The 5849-nt window shown below is 39.7% G+C and overlaps 1 non-coding gene across 1 annotated transcript; it reads left to right on the top strand.

The window, feature by feature from the left end:
* Positions 1–1235: 1235 nt before the first annotated feature.
* Trnag-ccc (transfer RNA glycine (anticodon CCC)) lies at positions 1236–1306 on the top strand. The gene has a single exon. It is a non-coding gene; the product is annotated as a tRNA-Gly (tRNA).
* Positions 1307–5849: the final 4543 nt, after the last annotated feature.

Genomic DNA, 5849 nt, shown 5'->3' with positions numbered 1-5849 from the left:
GCTCAGTGTAAAGTATCTATCCACCATCCTCTTGCAAGCATGAAGACCCAAATTGGGATTTCCGTCAACCATGTAAACAGCAGAATGGTAGCAGCATTTGTAATCTCAGCTCTTGAGGGATTGTGGGGGTGGGGGAGGGACAGATGGATTCCTGAAGCTCACCTGATGGAAAGTCTAGCCAAAGGAGTGAAATGGATGCTCTCCAGGCTCAACAAGAGACACTGTCTCAAGAAACAAGGAGGAGTACAAGCAATGGAGACATTCAACCCTGACCTCTATGTTAGTAACATAAGCACACACATGCCCACTGTTGTAATAAATCTGCGAGCCTACCCTGTCACCTGGGTACCCTGTCCCTTTAAGAGACAAGCCCTTCTGTAGGCTGCCTTTTTGTCTTGTTGACCATGTCCTCTGCTTTACAGAAGCTTTTCAGTTTCATGAGGTCCTATTTATAAATTGTTTTTCTCAGTGTCTGTGCTACTGGGGTTATATTTAGGAAGTGGTCTCCTGTGTCAGTTCATACAAGTGTATGTCCCACTTTCTCTTCTGTGAGGTTCAGTGTGGCTGGATTTATGTTGAGGTCTTTGATCCATTTGGACTTGAGTTTTGTGCACAGTGATAGACATGGATCTATTTTCATTCTTCTACATATTGATATCCAGTTATGCCAGCACCATTTGTTAAATGTGCTTTAGGTTTTCTATTTTATATTTTTTGTTTCTTTGTCAAAAATTTGTAGGTGTGTGGATTAGTATCTGGGTCTTGGATTGGTTCCATTGGTCCTCCTGTCTGTCTTAATGCCAAAACCAGACTGTTTTCAGTACTGTAGCTCTGTAGTAAAGTTGGAAGTAAGGGATTATGATGCCTCCAGAAGTTCTGTTGTTTTACAGGATTGTTTTGGCTATGCTCGGTTTTTTTTTTCTTTCTTTCTTTTTTCTCTCTCTTTTTTTTTCTTGCTGATTTTTTTATTAATTAATTAATTTAATTATTAAAGATTTCTGCCTCTTCCCCGCCACCACCTCCCGTTCCCTCCCCCTCCCCCAATCAAGTCTTCCTTCCTCCTCAGCCCAAAGAGCAAGCAGGTTTCTCTGCCCTGTGGGAGGTCCAAGGACCACCCACCTCCATCCAGGTCTATTAAGGTGAGCATCCAAACTACCTGGGCTCCCACAAAGCCATTACATGCAATAGGATCAAGAACCCATTGCCATTGTTCTTCAGTTCTCAGTAGTCCTCGAGCATTGGTGGTTCAGTGGTAGAATTCTCGCCTCCCACGCGGGAGACCCGGGTTCGATTCCCGGCCAATGCAGTAGTCTCTATGCTCGGTTTTTTGCTTTTCCATGTGAAGTTGAGTACTGTTCTTTCGAGGTCTGTGAAGAATTTTGCTGGGATTTTGATGAGCATTGCATTGAATCTGTAGATTGCTTTTGGTAAGATTGCCATTTTTACTATGTTAATTCTACCTACCCAAGAGCATGGGAGATCTTTTCACTTTCTGGTGTCAATTTCTTTCTTCAAAGATTTGAAGTTCTTGTCATACAAGTTTTCCACTTCTTTGGTTATAGGTCTGATCTCCAAAATATACAAAGAACTCAAGAAATTGGTCATCAAAAGAACAAATAATCTAACAACAAGATGGAGTACAGACCTAAACAGAGAACTCTCAACAGAGGAATCTAAAATGCCTGAAAGACACTTAAGGAAATGTTTGACATTCTTAGTCATCAGAGAAATGCAAATCAAAACAACTCTGAGATTCCATCTTATACCTGTAAGAATGGCCAAGATCAAAAACATTGATGACAACTTATGCTGGAGAGGTTGTGGGATAAAGGGAACATTCCCGCATTACTGGTGGGAGTGTAAGCTGGTATAGCCCCTTTGGATATCAGTATGGCAATTTCTCAGAAAATTAGGAAACAACCTTCCTCAAGACCCAGCAATACCACTTTTGGGTATATACCCAAAGGATGTTCAATCTTACCACAAGGCCATATCCTCAGCTATGTTCATAGCAGCATTGTTTGCCATAGCCAGGACCTGGAAACAATCTTAAATTCCCCTCGACTGAAGAATGGATAAGGAAAATGTGGTACATTTACACAATGGAATACTACACACAGAAAAAAATAATATCTTAAAATTTTCAGGCAAATGGATGAATCTAGAAAACATCATATTGAATGAGGTAACCCAGACCCAGAAAGACAAATATCATATGTACTTACTCACAATTGACTTTTAGACATAAAGCAAAGAAAACTAGCCTATAAATCATAATCCCAGAGAACCTAGACAACAATGAGGACTCTAAGAGAGACATACATGGATCTACAAAGGAAGTAGAAAAATACAAGATATCCTAAGTAAACTGGGAGCATGGGAGAGGGTGAAGGGGAGGGGAGAGGATGGGAGGAGAGCAGAAAAAAATGTATAGCTCAATAAAATCAACAAGAAAAAAAAAGACAAGCCCGTCCACTTTCAATCTCCCCCTTCCCACAGTGCCATGGGACAATGGTCTTGTACCCTGTATTGTCATTTGTATTGGTTTAATAAAATGCTGATTGGCCAGTAGCAAGGCAGGAAGTATAAGTTGGGCAACCAGAACAGGAGAATTCTGGGAAGAGGTAAGGCTCAGTCTGCAATCTTCACCCAGACTTAGAGGATGAAAGATGAGAATGCCTCACTAATAAAAGGTACCAAGCCACATGGCTAACACAAACAAGAATTATAGGTTAATATATGATGGAAGAGTTAGTTAATAAGAAATCCTGAGCTAATTGGCCAACCAGTTTATAATTAATGTGTTTTCTTCGGGACTGAATGACTGTGGGACTGGGCAGGACAGAAACTTCTGTCAATACTTCAGAGGCAAGTGGGTCTCCCGCCTTCTCTCCCCTTCTTCTTCCCTCTTCTCTCTTTCTTCCATAACCCTTTACCTTTATACCTTTCTCAATATTCACTAAATAAACTCTATACCCAAGCTCTCTCCACATGGCCTAGCTGTCTGTCTCCTCCACACCACAGACCCTTGTGGAACCAGCCTCAGGTCATGTCATTATGAATGATAACACCCACACCCACAGGAACATATATATACATATATAGAAGTGTGTGTGTGTGTGTGTGTGTGTGTATAATGAAATGTGAAGAAAAATCACATTTGTAAAATGCATCTTGCAATGCTTGTTGGTAAGTTAGTAATCACAACATTGTTTCTGCTGCTGATGTCCACACTGAGGGTGATTATTACACTTGAGACTCATTTGTGCTCTCATTAGGTCTTCATCCATAAAGGGAATATAGCAGGAATGTGCTAGCTCTCCAATCAAATGACTTTCAACTAAATCCTGGGTATACGAGCAGTTTTCCTTCCCAACCTACATGTACTTAGGCAAGCTTAGCTGTGTTCTGTGGTTAGAGAGTGAGTATTTAATGTTTATTAGTTCAACAGTAAAATGAATTACAAAACAGTGAAGGAAAGAAAGTATTTTGGACTGCCTCCTACATAACTAAACTTGCATCGACCATATTTTATTTATTCTATTGGGAAATTGATGCTTGAATTAAAATAGTTCCCTGGGACTTACATCAGGAAGTGGTGGAGCTGAACTTTGCCCAGGTCTATGGGTGTCAAAGGTTACAGTTCACACCTCTCCTGGAATTTGTAAGCAACTTTTAACACCATGTTAATCTGTGTATGGTAAACTCTAAAATGTGTTTTGTTGACGGGAAATTTAACAATTTTCATTTAATTAACCTTCTGACAAATGAAGAAAATTGTCTCTGTGAAAAAATTCTGTAACTTGACTCCTATTTCTTAACTCACTGAATGTAATGATCTCCATTTCGTCTATGCTCTTACAAATGACCTGATTTAATTACTTATTATGGCTTAAGAATAGAAGATTTATGGTTTCCTCCTCAAGGAAGCATTACGTGTTTGAGAGGACTGACACATTTACTCTTATTTAAATATTATATAATATGCACATGTATTGAAACAGCATATGGTACCCCATCAATATATTTAATTATTTTGCTTCTGTGTTTCAGTTTTAAAAAAGAGGCCATGAATTTGAAAGGGAACAAGGAGGAGTAAAGGGGAGTGTTTAGAGGGAAGAGAAAGAAGGGGGAAATGACGTAATTACATTGTGATCTCAAAAAAATAAAAAAGGGGGAATCTAAATTTAAAATACTAAAAAGATTCTAACAGATATTATCACAGTAAAGTACATTGCATTTTTAAAGGCTACTGCCCCTTCTTGTTCCTTCCTTGGCCTATTGCTGGTTAGTATAAGCAAGATTGAGACCAGAAACATAGATTTATTCTCTTTGCAATTATTTGAAAGCATTGAGTTAAGATGAAGTCTCTTGCCAGTCTGTGTAACCCTTTCCATCCTTTATGGTTGAAAAATCCAAGTGAAGAATAGTGACTTGGCTGCCAGAGGTACCTCAGGGAACCGTGGCATTTTGTTAGAGGTACAGACACTGTGTAGGCTCAAGGAAAGAGATTTGGGTTAGCTTTGTGAATACTTTTGTTTCACAATATGGTAGTTTTGACTCTGGTCATTAACACAACATTCAATTCTTGTAAACACCTTTGAGAAATAAGGTCAAGTTGTCAAGGTATGGATGTGTTATTTTTGTCACATGACTACCCTAGACATAGCAGCCATAGCTCATGGAACCATTCCACCGACTTCTTAGAGCTGCATGTCCTTGGCTGGGAGACTAGAAATAAGAACCGTCTGAGGCTGAGGCGTGCTCATCAAAGACTGGAGACACACACAAAAAAGAGCGCAATGAGAACCCCAGAATCACACGTCATTGTGGCACCAATAAAAGAACAAAAACCAAGTATTTAAAAACATGCGTTCTTTAGAGCTCTTCTTTCAATGAAGCTGTGAAAAGGGGTCTACTTGCTCATTCTTCGAGCCAATAAAATAGTTCAGGGGACAAAAGCAGAAAAAAATTATTAGATAAGGAAACAGCAAAAAAGGGAGGAGGAGCAGAGGAAGGTCTTCCTGGTCTAGGCATAACCTTATTAAGAAGGAAACAAAAGCCAGGCGGTGCTGGCGCACACCTTTAATCCCAGCACTTGGGAGGCAGAGGCAGGCAGATCTCTGTGAGTTCGAGACCAGCCTGGTCTACAAGAGCTAGTTCCAGGACAGGCTCCAAAACCACAGAGAAACGCTGTCTCGAAAAACCAAAAAAAAAAAAAAGAAGGAAATAAAAGTCAATTCTCACAGAACATTATTTCTCAGGTGATCTTGAAGAAAAACTGAATGTGTCTGGTCATAAAACTAAGTTAAAATCATTTTGGCGGCTTTATTTTTTTCCGTCTCTTTTCTTCTCCTGTCTTGCGACTCTTTTAGAAAGTACCTTTTGTTGCTGTGATGAAATACCATGACCAAAAGCAATGTATGGAAAAAGGAATTTAGTTTGGCTTATGGTTCCTGAGGGCTGGACTCCATGACACCAGGCACGGCATGATTAGTAGGCTGGTAGATCACATTTTATCTGTACACAGTAGTCATAGAATGAGAACAGAAAATGGGCTATCAACCTTCAAAGCCAGCCGCTCGGTTTCTTACTCCCTCTACTAAGGCTGTTCCTCCTAAATGCTCTAGAACACCCCCAGACAGCACCATCAGCTGGAGATCAAGTGTCCAAATGCATGAGCCTATGGGGAGAGGGACACTTCTCAACATTCACAACAATGGAGCAATTCAACAATAAGGAAATCCTTTGAGAAAGTAGAAAAAAAATCATAATTTCAATTTTAAAATAGTACACTACTTCTTATAGAGTTCTTTGTCTAGAATATCTGATGGTTCCAATTCAATTAA

This window comes from Chionomys nivalis, chromosome 26, assembly GCF_950005125.1.
Source record: "Chionomys nivalis chromosome 26, mChiNiv1.1, whole genome shotgun sequence".
In the NCBI taxonomy this organism is placed as follows: domain Eukaryota; kingdom Metazoa; phylum Chordata; class Mammalia; order Rodentia; family Cricetidae; genus Chionomys; species Chionomys nivalis.
The sequence above is the reverse complement of the archived record's forward strand: the minus strand, read 5'-3'. Positions and strand labels throughout refer to the sequence as shown.